This window comes from Canis aureus, chromosome 19 (genome assembly GCF_053574225.1).
Source record: "Canis aureus isolate CA01 chromosome 19, VMU_Caureus_v.1.0, whole genome shotgun sequence".
Classification (NCBI taxonomy): Eukaryota; Metazoa; Chordata; class Mammalia; order Carnivora; family Canidae; genus Canis; species Canis aureus.
In genome coordinates, this window is record NC_135629.1 from 28,050,112 (window position 1) to 28,065,282 (window position 15,171).

General features: G+C 42.1%; 2 protein-coding genes across 9 annotated transcripts in view; both read left to right on the top strand.

Moving 5' to 3' along the window:
* The window catches only part of ADAMTS9 (ADAM metallopeptidase with thrombospondin type 1 motif 9), a 397,174-nt gene that overhangs the window by 370,615 nt on the left and 11,388 nt on the right, over positions 1–15,171 (top strand). The window lies entirely within an intron of this gene.
* Positions 1–15,171, top strand: part of PRICKLE2 (prickle planar cell polarity protein 2) — a 320,980-nt gene that overhangs the window by 150,518 nt on the left and 155,291 nt on the right. The window contains exon 1 of one of the 8 annotated variants that reach the window (XM_077858183.1): positions 13,730–14,022. The exons of the other annotated variants lie outside the window; for them this stretch is intronic. The gene's annotated coding sequence lies outside the window, so the exon portion shown is untranslated. Of the gene's footprint in view, positions 1–13,729; positions 14,023–15,171 lie in introns of those variants that run through there. 8 annotated transcript variants of the gene reach the window in all.

The window sequence follows — 15,171 nt, forward strand, 5'->3', positions numbered from 1 at the left end:
GGCCATAGCCAGAATGGTAGAAGACTACTCAGGAGCATGAATATGGGTAGGGAAATTATTCAGACCATTTTTACAGACAATCTGCTTCAAACACTATATAAACATTATCTGCTGCTTATTATTATTATTACTATTATCACTATTATCATCATCATTATTATTACTAATATTAACTCTCCAAACATAAAGCTACTAAGAGTAAAGACATACTCTAGTAAAGCTCTTGAGTATGTCTTTAGTTAGTCATTAGCATTTGCCATTTCCAGATATTGTGGGAGCCTCAAAAATTAATACTTGCAACAAGAGAGTTTTTAAGAGGAGCTTATTCTGCAGGGCTGAAATTATTATTTTTGTTACAAACCATAGCTGTCCCTACTGGTCTCCCTGGGAGCATTTTGCAGGTTATAAAATACAGCTATTACTATGGTAATCATATTGCAAGTATAAAATGGCTTTGACCTACTTGTTAAAATGCAGTGTGTATTAAAATAAAGACTGTGAGCTTAAAGCTAAATGAACTCAGAATAAAAACAGAATGGCAAGTCCAAAGTGCTTGAGAGATCTTCAAATGAAAGAAGGGCATTTGATGAAGAGGATACACTTTTCCTCATTCTTTTCATTTTCCCCTTGTTGTGATGACCTCCGGGAAATGACACTCATCTCTAAAAGCATTTCTGTCCTCTGACTTGCAGGCAAAATTTTTTTTAAATAATAAGAGCTACCATTTGCACAGCTGCTTACTTCACACCAGCCATGTGCTGGGTCTATGATACAGTCTTTCACTATCTCATCATGACACCTCTCTAAAGTAGGAGCAGTTATTCTCTTTTTATAAATGAGGAAGCTGAGGTTCAGAGAAGAAATGACTTACCCCAAAGCATGGGACTTCCTGCTCTTAGAGGCTTGGATCTAAAACTTAGAAGAAATTGGTTCTAATTGTCTCAGTCAGTTTGTACATTGCCATCTTCATTTACTCAGGAAATAGTGATTATGCAGCAGACATCACGCTGATTGTTGTGTTAGTCAACAGATGGGCCATTTGAGAGGTCTTCTGAGGTCAAGGGAAGCTTCCCGATGTCCAAAATGCGACGTGGAGGATATGTAGACATTGCTTAGGAGTAAAGGGCTGACCTGTGTTTCAGGTAGCAGGAGGAGTAGGAGCAAGAAACCAGAGGACATGCAAACAGGTCAGCTTAGCTACATTTGGGAGGCAATTTTGATAAACTGGCATTGTAAATAAGGTCACATCCTAGAGGTCTTCGTGAGTCCAGTTCCTTTACCTGAGGGCACTGGAGAGCTATAGGAATGTTCTGAGCGGGAGATGTCATGATCATATGGTTTGTTTAAACAGGTCATTCCAGTCACAGCTTATAAAATGGGGTTGGCTGGGCCGGAAGGAGAGGCAGGAGTTCTGGTTGCAAGTCAGACCAACACCCTGGCCAGGGAAGGAGACAACAGTGCCAGGATCAGGGCATGAGAGCAGAAATCTGTTTGGATAGAGGGGGAGGAGTTACAGATGACATCTGCTTGCCTGACTTAGAGGTCTGAGTGGATGGGATGGTTCCCCTGAGGAAGAAGACTTGAAAGAGGATGATGTATCTTTGATGGACTCAGTGGTTTTGTGCCTCTGGAACTTCCTGGTGGAGGCACCCAGATGGTGGTGAGGACTCACTAGTCTTATCCTTATAAGAGCTCTCACGACTAGAAGGAGATCTGAGGTCCTGAGCACCCTCTAAGCTTGCATCTCCTCATCTTTCTCCTCCTTTGACTGACTTTGCCCCTTTAGTACTTCTAATGTTATTTCCTTATTGTCTTTCTCTACCACAATAGAATATAAGCTCCATGAGTATAAGCTCCATGAGAACAAAAAATGTACGTGTTCTCTTCACTGCCACATCCCCTGTACCTAGACCGATGCTGGGCTGTAAACGAGCCAGCCATCAGAGGGTGACAGATGCCTCTAGAGATAGGGGGAGTTTATCAGCTTATCTTCAGAGAATGTGGAAAAGAGCCCAGGACAGAACCTTGGAAGGGACTCCAGTAAAAGGAAAGACCAAGAAAGAAAGAAAGAGGAGTCTTCAAAGAAAACAGAAGATGTTTCCTCTCTTTGCTCTGAAGTTTGAATGACAAAACATTGAGAACTTATAAGTATCCAAAAAGAGTGGCTCTTGGGGACCTTATGGTTTCTGGAAACACAACAGGATAGAACTGAGTAGGCAATGTGCTTCAGTTTTATTTTTGTTTTTGTTTTTAAGGATTTTATTTATTTATTCATGAGAGACACAGAGACATAGGCAGAAGGAGAAGGAAGCTCCCTGCAGGGAGCCTTGATGGGTACTCGATCCCAGGACCCCGGGATCATGACCTGAGCCAAGCCAAAGGCAGACGTTCAACTCAGGAGCCACCTAAGCGTCCCAAGTTTCTTTTTTCTTTTCTTATTTTCTTTTTCCTTGCCTGCATTAAAAAAATAATAATAATTTTTAAAATAAATAAATAATCAGCCAAGTTCAAGCAGGGCTCTAGGTAAGGAGTACGAACTCTTGGTACATTCAATTCAACAGGAAGCAGATTAAATTTATCTTGCAGGCCAATTGGGATTATTTAGTAGGCACTTTATTCCCAAGACAGTTGTGTTGAGAAAGATTCTGAGGCCCATTCCAAGCCCAGCAGGAAAGAGTGCTGTGGTCATTTAGTGCTCTTTGCTGTGGAAACTGTCCTTGGGTGGCAACAAAGCTGACATTCACCACCCTCATCTAGCAAATGTGTTACTATGAATAATAATTTTCCAGAATTACTTCCATTCTATCTCTCACAGTATGTATTATTTCCCAGATATGAATCCTGCCCACCTTCCTCAGTCCCTGGTACCCTGCTTGGTAACTTGTGGTCCTCCGGTCTCATTAGCACAACTCACTAAGGGACTTGAATGAGGCCAGAGTGAAGCTTGACTTTTTATAGCCTGATCATTTTTATGCACCCTGGAAAGCTGTGTCTCCATAGCTTATAAGTTCAGGTGCTGAGTTTTGTCCATAATTATTTGCTCTTTAGCATAGATAGTTTTGAGACCTAATCCATCCCAACTTAACTTACTTCAGTTAATAGTTTCTATTAATTATTCTTTTCTACTTGTGCTAATCCTTGTCCCAGATAAAAGTAAATCCTTGAAATTCTCTTGTTGCCCCCGTAGAAGAGAGTAGAATACTCGATAGGCAATGCTAATGGCAGGCTTCCTTTTGGAAAGCTCCTCAGTTGTGTCTCCTAACTAGGAGAGTAAACTCCAAGGCCAATAACCAGAAACCTCAAGCTTCAATATCTGGAAGGAGGAGTACCAAGAGAGTCTGAAATGCAAGGAACATTGAGATTTTTGGCTGGCAGCTCATAGTAACCTATCATTACTTGACCCTGAGAAGTTAAATGACTCATGAGAGGTCACCATAACTTGATGAGAATCATTATCACTCGAGAGAGTGAGCTCATGTAATTATCAAAATATAAATGGTTCTTTGGAATGCTAGCCTGTTGCTCCAAGTCAGTTCAATCATAATGTGAATTTTGGCAATAGTATGCAATACCTTTTCTCCCCTCATGTTGGGGTAGAGGGTGAGGACCCATGGTCATCAATCAGTAATGATTTACCAAGTGTCTACATCGGCCTCACCTTTGTTACAGACATTATGGAAAAATTCAAAAGAGCCTTGTAGAGATGCCCAGTATCTTCCAAATGCTGATTTTTGCAAGGGGAAGTGGAGGAGAGGTACAAACAAATGAAAAAGCAAGAAACCATTCAGAGCATATTCAATGGTGGACAGATGGTAGTTTATCAACATGAGATACCCCATAAAGTGTCTGGGGCAGCAGGATCAGCATGAGAGGGTATGTGGTGATTCGAGAAAACTTGAAATGGCCCTGCCTGCCCTTTGTACAGTGGGGAGAGGCTTCATGGAGGAGGAGGATCTTCCCTGGACCTGGGAGGATTGGAGGATCTAAGATGTATTTGTTTTCTGTTGCTGCATAACAGATTACCACTGGTTTAGTAGCTTCAAACATCTATTTCTCATCTCACAGTTCTATGGGTTAGAAGTTCAGGCATAGTATTCCTGGCTTCTCCACACAGGTTCTCAAAAAGCTAAAATCAAGGTTTTGCCATCTGTGTCCTCGTCTGCTCCTCTTCTGAACTCCTTTAAATCGTTAGCAGAATTCAATTCTTTGCATTGGGTAAAGGACTGAGCTCCCTGTTTCCCTGCTAGCTGTCAACTAGGGGCCACTGTCAGCTCTTAAGGGTAACTGTTAAATCCTTGCCACGTGGCCTTCCATCTGCAGAGCCAGTGACTGACAACCACCCCCTTATATAAAAGTGCCCCTCACTCTTTGAATCTGTATCTCCAGAAAGATCCGAGTCTTTTTAAAGGACTCCTAAGATTAGGTCAGGCTCACTGTGGATAATCTCCTAATCTTAAAACCAACTCATTTGGGACCTCAATTACAGTGATAAAATTCCTTCCCATCAGCTCCTACATTCGTGTTTGATTGGAAAACCAGGAGAGTGTGTGTGTGTGTCCCCAGGCCAGGAGTCTTGGGGACCATCTCCGAATTCTGCCTACCGTATGATTAGGTAGAGGGCATGAAATGTCCAAGCTGGTAACTAAATTATCAAAATAATGGCTTCTATGTGGATCTCATGCACAGCCTGAAATTGGAAGGAGGCCCTTTTAAAGAAAATGAGCTTCAGAGTGGCCAGATGGTGACTTAGAACTTGAGGGATCTAACCGACTGTCTGATTTCACCATTTGGAACCAGAGTACCTCACTGGGTTGTTTTAGTCTACTGGCAGGCTCTTCTTTCTGTCCTCTTCTCTCACATTCATGTACAAGTTTTCCCATTTGTCCACATTTCAGTGGGATGTGTTACTCAGAAACACGTGGCAGCATCTGGAGATACTTTGGTCATCACAGAGAGAGAGGATACTTACTGGCATGTGGCAGGTAGAAAGAAGCCAGAGATGCTGCTAACCATCCTTCATGGACAGAACAGCCTTCACAACAAAGAATTATCTGGTCCCCAGTGTCACCAGTGCCAAGGTTGATTTCCTTTATGAAATGACATGTCACTTGCCCGTGCAGGGTCTCTCTCAAACTTCCTAAATTTTGATCATAATATTGTATCTGCCTGGCTTCGCCATCGAACCCCTTCGCCATCTCAAGGGTTCCCACTCATTCTTCAAGACTTGGTGCCAACATAACCTTCTTATCTGGTTGGTCCATGTTACTTGCTCTGCACCACTTCATCATACCTGGGATACCTTACTCAGGGCTTTGTTTGATGTATGTACGTATAACAGATCTAGATCTGTCTCTCTCCCATCAGACTGTAGGTTCCTTTTGAGAGTGAACTGTGTCTTTTTTGTTCCTATATCCCCAAAGCTTATTACCATACTGCGTCTATATAGTAGATACTCAGTAAGTGTAAGGTAGACAGGTGGATGGACAAGTGTATGATTGCCTGAAAAGTTCCTGGAAGTAAACTACAGTTCTCAGTTTCCTCTCTGCTTCTCTTCTGAATGTCTTTGGTGACTACGTATTGGCCAGAGTGATTGGTATATGCAACTGCTCAAGGATCTGGAAGCAGAACCACCTGGGTTTGAATCCCATCCCTGCCACTTACAAGCTGTGTTACTAGAGGCAGTTTACTAAACTCTTCTTTGCCTCAGTTTTTTTCTGCTAAAAAATGGAGATCATCATAATCCCTGCCTCAAAGGGCTGTTTCAAGGATTTAATGAGAGAGTTTATAAAAGGGCAGAGTTAGAGGAAATGGGGAGGGGTGGCATTTGCATAATGCTTCCTTGTTTTTCAAATGTCACGGTAATGGACTTCCCCCAAAAAATCGGGGTGTGGGTCAGCATGGCTGAAAGTGACATACACCTCCACAGGAATATTCCTAAAAATACAGGGGCAAATTTTCTCCACAAGCACACTATTTTGAGTGGTTGGGGTATCAAAGAGTTTGAAACCATGCCCCATGAGGAGCAGTTAACAGATGTAAGTTGACAGAAGATGAGGTTTGGGTTATTGAAGGATGTTGAATGGGAGAGTTGGCTGAAGTGGCTCTGTGAGATCCATATTGATAGAGTGTTGGCTGCCAGTTTACTGGAAGGAAGAACTTAATCCAGGAGCCAGCTGTCCAGTGATGAACTGAGCTGCCGCAGGAGCTTTCCTTCTTGGAGGGCTGGAATGTGGGACACTGTAAAAAAGATTCATTTGCTTTATTTTATGAATATTTGTCAAGTGCATACTATATTAGCCCTCAGGATGCTGTGAAAAACAAGATGGAGACAATCCCTACCTTAATGGGGCTTCCAATCTATGGCACCTATTTCCCAAAATGTGAGGTGGTTTGGGATGGTATAGAGTCAAGTCATTAACCAAAACTGAGTTATGCATAATTAAAAATTCTCTTTCCAAACTTCTAAACCTTATAAATACATCAAGAAGGAGATCTCATGGGACACCTGGGTGGCTCAGCAGTTGAGAGTCTGCCTTCAGCTCAGGGCCTGATCCTGGGGTCCTGTGATCGAGTCCTGTATCGGGCTCCCTATAAGGAGCCTGCTTCTTCCTCTGCCTATGTCTCTGCCTCTCTCTCTCTCTCTCTCTCTCTTTCTGTCTCTCATGAATAAAGAAAAAGAAGGAAATCTCATTTGGTGGCTAGAGTTGTCACTTTTCTAAAACTTTATCATCTCCCTTTTTAGTGAAAAAGAGTGACTTGAGGGTTACAGTCTTAGGCCACAGTTCCTAAGTAACTATTTTTTGAGTGATTTGCTATACATCTTTATAAAAATAAGACAACAGAAAGTATTTAATACAGAATAATTAAAACCAAAGTGATACTAGGGGTGATTTTATCTGGCTGGGCTTTTTTTCACTTTTCATATGTCCATACAGTAAAATTCACTCTTGGGTTTACAGTTTAATGATTTTTACAAATGCATATGGTCTTATAACTGCTCCCCTAGTCAAGATACAGTTCAGTTCTATCACCTTCCAAAATTTTCTCATGCTACTCAATCCCACCTACCATCTCCAGCCTTTGGCAACTACTGGATCTGCTTTGTGTTCCCGTAATTTTGTCCCTTTGGGATGTCATGTCCTGAAATCCTCTAGTATGTAGCCTTTTTAGTCTGGCTTTTTCTTAGCATAATGCATTTGAGATTCATCCATCTTGTTGCGTGTGCTCAGTTCTTTTAATTGCTGAGTAGTAGTCCATTATATGGATATACCACAATATATTCATTCTAAATAATAATACAGGTTATGTTCAATATGACAAATTATGAACATGGTACTTAGTAAAAGCAGATTTGGCTGAAATCCTATAGGGGTATGCAAATAAGTGAGTCTGGCAGGGGAGGTGGGAACTAGTCTGACTCATTAATGCATTAAGGAATTGTTTGTGATGGGTAGCCTTTTAATTTTTTATCCAAACCTTCAGCAGTGTGTTGATTGAACTATAAACAGGCTTTCTGTCTTCTTGAGTAAGAAAATACCTTTTGGGCCCTTGAGGTAAACCTAGTGGCCTCTAGACCATCCATTCTTGTCTCTTATTTATTCATTTCCTCCTTGTCTCCCTTCCTCCCTCTTTCCCTGCCTCCTTCATTCCTTCCATCAACCCCTCCTTGTCTTTGTCCTCTTCATCCTCATCCTCACATTCTCTTTCTCTCTCTCTCCCCTCATACCATCCCCCTAATATTTCATTGGAGTTTATGTAACTGAATTAATTAGACCTATTTCTCAAAGAGTTGGTTTTCTGTAAAATTCACTTTGCAGTTGGCATAACAGAAGAGCTGGCATATTAATCAAATGCTACAATTTGTTCTTTGTATCTGAATCAGGCTTGGGTTGGGCTTCCTGCTTATCTGTTGTCCGTTTATACTGTTTTGTCCTTTGCAGCAAATGAGCCTGGATTCTTTGTGATTGGGCCAGGTGATGGCTGTGAGTGTTGATAGATTGGGTGTGGAAATGCTTAACAGGGACAGACACTATCTCCTTAGTTAGTGTTACAGAGTCCCCAGGATATAAGGTGTCTGTATGAAAATAAATAAGGGCTTTTCTTTTCCTTTCTTTGGCTGATATCAATACCATTTAATAGAATAAAATGATTAAAATCCCGTCCTGTCTTAAATAACGTGTTAATCGCTGTTCTATGTATTTATTCATGTTGTGTTTCTGAAATATGCTTTATAGACATTTCCTTCACCCAGTGCATTTTAAATCCTCAAGCATGTTCAAATTATATATATATTTAATTATCTTGTGTGTGTTGGGGGGGGGGAGCGGAGGAAGGATGCCCTTTGTATCTAACCAGATCCAAGTTGGTAGCCTCCTCCATTTAGTCGGTTTGCTACAGAATATAAAGCCTCTTAAAGGATTCGAGTGCATATCTTAAAAGCTCATCAGAAATATTCTAAGCCATAGATGTTTTTTTCTCTCTCAGCAACATTTCAGATATGGAGGTTCTCCTCGGTTGCCCCTGCTAGAGTTGCTGAATTTATAATGCCACAGGAAGAAAGAAAGATCTGTTCTGTTTTCTCGTCTATGGAACGAGGGGGTTGAACTGGATGGGAGATGTCAAATTTACAGCACTAGGGCTGTCACTCCCTTTCCATCCACATGACAGACATCACTAATCAATCACAGCATGCTTTGCTGCCAAATGTAGTCTCAGACTTCTTGTCAAGTCAGCACTCCAGGAAGCCACGGTTAATCAATCAGTGTTAGTCCAAGAGATGAAATCTATTTGCCATTCTGAAACATGATGATGTTTAATCTGTAAAGGTTACATCACTGTTTCATAGTAAAAGGAAGAATGTTGGAGGATATGGGTAGTTTCAAGTGAAGAGGATTTCAGATCATTCTATTTTATGCTCCTTGAAGGCAGGCATTGTGTTTTATTCATATTTCTCCATGTTTCTCTACTCTATAAGGCAAACCCTTTCTCACAATAGACATTCCATAAATGTTTGTGAAGTGGTGCACGCAGGAATGAATAGAAAGCATGTCTTTCTTCCCAAATGTCTGGCCAGTTCTTTGCTCCTTCCGTAAGACTGTACAGTTCAGTGCTTCTTCCAAAGGGCAGGCACAACCATTACCATGACTGAATTTTGTCTGCTTTCATTCTGGCTGTTCCTGCAGACTGGCTAGATCAATGTGTGCTTTTATCCACCAAGCATTGGCAGAGCCAGGCAACTTGGCATCCTTAGCTGGACTTGATGAGTTTCCCCTCCATCCATTGTCCTATTCATAAACCTATTGAGTAATACAGATGGGGGTCCACTTAATCCTTCCCCTGCTGGACTCTGAATTCTTGCAATCTGACTTATGGCTGGGAATCTGAAGTTTTAATGCTGTAGATAGGAATTCTGTCCATTTCAGGATTTAACACCAGGGGGAATTGTGTATTTGACACAAGATATGCAGCCTTGAGTTATTGTTTGTAACTCAAAGTAGATTTGGGAAGTAGATTTTAGGTTCCTTATGGAAAGGACCAGATCTGATAACTTTTTATATTTTGATAGCATGATAATATGCCTTTTGCAGGATAGATTCTCACTGACCATTTCATATTCCTCAAGGTAGTTTGATGAAATTTCTGCAAACCTCTGTCTTCTTTAACTTTTAGAAGAAAATCATCTTTCAAAAACAGAAAGCAAAACAAAACAAAACAAAACAAAAACAGAAAGCATTTTTCCCCATCCAGGCACTGGATTTCATCTAATGAGAATACTAGCTGTCCATTTAATGGAAAATCACTTATAGGCAGGGCATTCTACTAAGTGCTTTATATATATTATGCCTAAACCTCAAAACAACACCAAGGCTAGTGATATGAATACCATTTCATATATGAATAAATGAGCCTTGGGAAAATTATGCAACTTGGCCAAAGTCACAAGATAATAGTAAGTGGCAGTAAGTACTGGGATTTAAAGCCAGACCTAACTCTAAAGTCTTTTCCCCCTAAAGATTCCAGCTGTCTCAGTTCAGATGCTACTTCCTCCAGGAAGCTTTCCATAAGGTAATACTTCCCTCTGCAAGGCTGTTTGAGACGTTCTTCCTCTGTGTTTCCATAGCAGTTTATACTCCCTTGTTAGGATACTCTGTTCTGTGATGGGCTGTTTCTCTGCTGCCACCCCACCCCTTGCTTTTGTCTGATGGCTGAATGAGTCCATCTTTCCCAGGAGAACATCTGTCACATTTCCTTCTTCCCAGTGCACCATATATAATGTACAGCTACACCCTCAACAGTCTAGTGCAGTTGAGAATTCATTATATTTGGGGAGGAAGAATATAGGGAAATGTAATCCATCTCTAAATGTGGAATGGTGGAGTTGCCTCTCTCCTCTACTACTAAGTGCCTTCTGCTTCCCTCTGTCATGGCATTATTAAACCATTCCATTTTTTAACACTTCACTGTTTTATTAACTGTACTTCTATGAATAATTAATACGTGCAGATGTTCTTATGTTTATTTATTGTGCTTCAGATACCTTGTGTTTCTTGAATCTGAGAATCCATGAGTTTTATAAATTCTAGAAATTTCTCAGCTATTATGCCTCTCCCCAATTTCTTTATTCTCTCCCTGTGGGACTTCTAGTAGACGTATGTTGGATCTTCTCATTCTCTTCTCCATATCTCTTACCCTCTCTTTCACCATTTTCCACTCTTTATCCCTCTGTGCTTCATTTTGTGTTACATCCTAAAATCTCTATTTTTCTTTTCAGTAGTATCTGACCTCCTACTTAAGTGATTGATAGGCTTTTTAATTTCAATGAATCAGTGGGGAGAGATAGAAATCACTTCTAGTTTTCTTGTAGGCTTTCATGTTTTTAATCATTGTAGACTTTATTGCGTGTTCTATTTCACAATGTTATTTTATGACCCTAAACTCTTGAGCTCTCATCCTCATATTTGTTAACATGGGTGTCCTGAAATTTATTCTTGGAAGCTCATGTTTCTGCAGGGCCAGTTATATAGCCCAGGTTAGGAAACTGGCTCTCCAGGGCCATCATTTTCAACTGCTTTTGTGAGACATTCCAGGCATATCATGAACAGGATTGATTTTTATGTTTATTTTTCAGTCAGGGTTTCTTGGTTCTGACCTTTGTTATTCGTATTCCACTCCCAAGAAAGACACAGGCCTAGGGTTTCTAATTCTTAGCTTAAACTTTTCCATCCTCTTCAGAGCACAGGTAAAGATAGACAAGTTTCACTGGGCTGGTCGATAGTTCTTCTAACCTATTTTGTTCTTTGAGGGTGCAACCCTCACTAAATGTTCCTGGTTTTCTGCAGGGGTCCCATAACAAATTCCTGCTTCTCCTTATCCCAAGGCCTTGTCTCCCATGCTGCTTGGGTTAAAACCCTAGCCCCTTGGGTTTAACCCAAACTTTTCCATTGCTGCAACTGCCTTTCCCTCTCCCTCATGAGTTCACATGCTTACCATTCTTTTCTTCAGATACCTCTTTATTTCTGCCAGCTGGGTGTTTTCCTCTCTTTATTGTGGGTCAGTTAAGAACTTAAAGATTTTGTTAAATATTTTATCCAGCATACCTAGGTGTTTGAAGGGTGGGAATTTTCAGCCTGTCATCATTTACCATCTTGCCCAGACCTAGGAATTTACTATAAGTTCATGGTAAAATAATCAAATAATACACAGGGACGTATTAGTCTCCTTCCCATCTTAGACCTGTGTACTTCTCAATTCACCTAACTAGATGTCATAATCTTTATCCTTCTCTGAGGTATCCTCCTAGAAGCATTTATGTATATTACAGTGTGCATATGTATATACCATACATAAAGATTTATTTATGCTGGTGAGAATATATTTTACCTTCTGCACTGCACTTAGCAATATATTTTGGAGTTCATCATACATTAATCCACTCAGCTCTGCCTCTTTTCTTGTCATGACTGCATTTATTCCATTAAGTGGATGTACTATAATTCATTTAACAATGTCCCCTATTAGATAATTTTTGTTACTTGGATCTTATAAACTATCCAATAAACATTCCAATACATATAAATTTGCTTGTGTATCATTTAACATAGTTTTCTTTGTTGACCTGTTTCTCTGTTTTTCTCTCTTCTCCCCAACCTAAGATGGTTAATTTTATGTATCAACTTGACTGGGCTAAGGTATACCCAGATGACTGGTAAAACATTATTTTGGGACGTGTCTGTGTGTTTCCAGCAGAGATTAATGTTTGAATCAGCAGACTTCCCTGAGATTGCCCTCACCAATGCAGGTGAGCATCACCCATTACTCTCTCTCTACTTGAGCTGAGATATCCATATTCCCTTGGCTTCAGACATCACCATTCCTGGCTCTCAGGATTTCAGACTCAGACCAAGTCTTACACCATTGGCTTTCAGTTCTCAGACCTTTACTCCAGCCTGATTTATGCTATTGGTTCTCCAGGTTGCAAACTGTGTATCATGGGACTTCTTGGCTTCTATGACTACAAGAGCCAATTCTGTTAATAAATCTCAAATGTATGTGTATCCTATTGGTTCTGTTTCTCTGGAAAACCCTGGCTGACATATACACCCAGGCCTTGCAGTTAAGGACATTATCAATCATTGGTGATTCTGGCACCTTATGTGGGGCCTGGTGCTGATTCAGCACTTAATTTAGATCTGTTTCGTGAATGACGGGGTACTTACCAAAAAGCCAAACCAGTGGTTGGACCAGTCCCAACCTCAGGCAGATGTATTTTGATTTCAGTAATAACAACAGCTATTGACTATTCAATAGCTCTGAAGCTATTTACTGAGCACCTCCTCTACTCTAGACATGAACTAATGCAATCTTGACAACAACTCTGTGAGGCCAGAGACATCATCTTACTTTACAGACCAGGGCACTGAGGCACATGTTATTTACATAACTAGCAAGAAGTAGAGGCCACATTTGGGTACAGTTGTGTCTGAAATCAGTGCCTGGCTTCTTGAATAGTGCCTCTTAATTAACATTTGTATTGTCACAAAGGAGGCAGGACTATCTTTCTCCCTCCTTCCTTTCCCTTCCCTCCCTTCTTGCCTTCCTTGCTTCCTTAAATGTCTACTGAGAGCTCACAGTGTTCCAGGCAGGGAGTGATAGTATGATTATTGGTGAAATAATTTCTGCTCTGATGGAACATGCAGTGGAAAGGCAGAGACAGATTAAGAAAAAAAAAAAGTGTGATGAGTGTCTGGAAGGGGAGATAATGGGGAGGCTTTAGAAGTACATAGCTTGGAGGCTCTTTTCAGGCATAGAGGGTCTCCAGCATCCGTGATAAATTGGATGACCCTTGAACCATGAGTGAACTGAGAGAAGATGGACCAGAGAGGTGAAGGAGAAGGGTCTGGCATGTTTCTTGTCTTCTTCCAGGGCTCTCTACAGTGTAATCTTGCTCTTGCAGCCACAGCCAGCTCTCAGGACCTCTGCATGCAAAAGCCAGAGAGCCTGTGTCCTGCTTCTGAAAGGTGGCCGAACCCCCCACCCTCACCCCCACCCCACCCCACCCCACCCCACCACCACCACCACCACCACCACCACCACCCATCAGCCCTTTCTAATTTTAAAGCAGTAGCTCCCCTGATTGAAATCTCAATTCGGGAACAGGCCTAGGATTGGCCTGTGGCTCGGGATTTTCACCAATAAGCAGAGTGGGAGGTGGAGAGGCGTCCCTTTAAGCAGCAGGGAGGCAGCCTTGGAGAGCTTGAAGCTTCTCTCCCCGGGACCTGAGCGATTATCCTGGACCCAGAGCTGCGCACGGAGCAGCTGCCACAGCCCCGGGAATGTCACCCCCCTTGCGCGGAGCCCCTGCAGGGCCCCCTCTGGCTCCGGGCAGTTGGCGGCCGACGCCCCGCTGGGCTTCCTAGCCGCGGCCGCACCCCAGGTCCCCAGGTCTGCGGCCCCCTCCTCCCTCCCCCCCAGTCCCCCGCCGGCGGAGGCGCCGCAGCGGCGAGCAATGCGAGGCTGAGCCTGGTAAGTGGCCCTCCCTTGGCCGGGGCGCTCGGAGGGGCGCTGGGGCGCCTGTGCGCCTGGTTTGGCACGACCCTCCCAGGGAAGGGGGCTTGCGCTGGGGCACTAACCCCTGGCAGTGATGTGCCTTGCCACACAGAGACACGGAGGCCGTCGTGAGCTCTGGGGATGGGGGGACCTAGGGATCATTTTGCTCTGCCTGCCAGCTCTTGCGCAGCCACTTTATTAACCAATACTAATAACCAATAATGATATCAGGGGGTGGGGGTATCATCGTGACTGTATGAGGACGATGTGTGTGTGTGTGGGGGGGGGGGGGGAACGACATTTAAACTTCTCCGAACTTGCTGTTTAAACAGTCCTTATTCTCTTACAATTCATTTTCCTCAAATATTTGAAATGTATTTATTGCTCACGACCTACGTATTTATTTCCGTTGCACTACCAAAAAATATTTTCAGTGTATTCAGAAATATCGTAAAATAATGAAGGATAGCTCCCCACACTCCTTATTGCTTTCCTTTCTAGAACTTTTTAATATTCTTCCCTTTTCTCCTTTGGTAGATACCCGTAATTTAGCAATTCCGGATTTATGTCTTCTCTCTGAACTGGGAGTAGAGGTAGGGGAGAGATCTCATCTCTTGGCCGCCTTCTAGTTCACACAGAGGAGTCTATAGGAGGAGGAAAGGGGTTGTTTTTTTTTTTTTTTGTGGAGTGGGTCGTTAATTGGAATCTTACTCTTCCAGCTTTTCAAATGCACCCTCAGCTTCTAGGAGTCAGGGCTTGAGGACTGGAATCATGCATATCTGGAGCGTCTAGGCAGCTGTATCTTAGGGAATTTTAAAACCAAAATAACCTATAGGGTTTGGAGCGGGGGTGGGGGGGTGGTAAGGTTTATTGAAAGAGACAATTTTAGCTTTCTTCTTCTCCCTCCCTATCTGTCTGTTCACTTGCATATAACCTAAGCAAGAAGTTGAAAGCCTAATGCAAAGGGTCAGGGATTTTTTTTTTTTTAAGATGAGGCAGCTGGAAGAAATGCCTTCCAAAATTGGAGCAAAGTCTGATGCATGGATTGCCAAACTCCATTTCTGCCCATATTAAATTATTTCGACTGTTAGCAGACCTCATTTTGCTGGGCTGGCCTTTATTTTC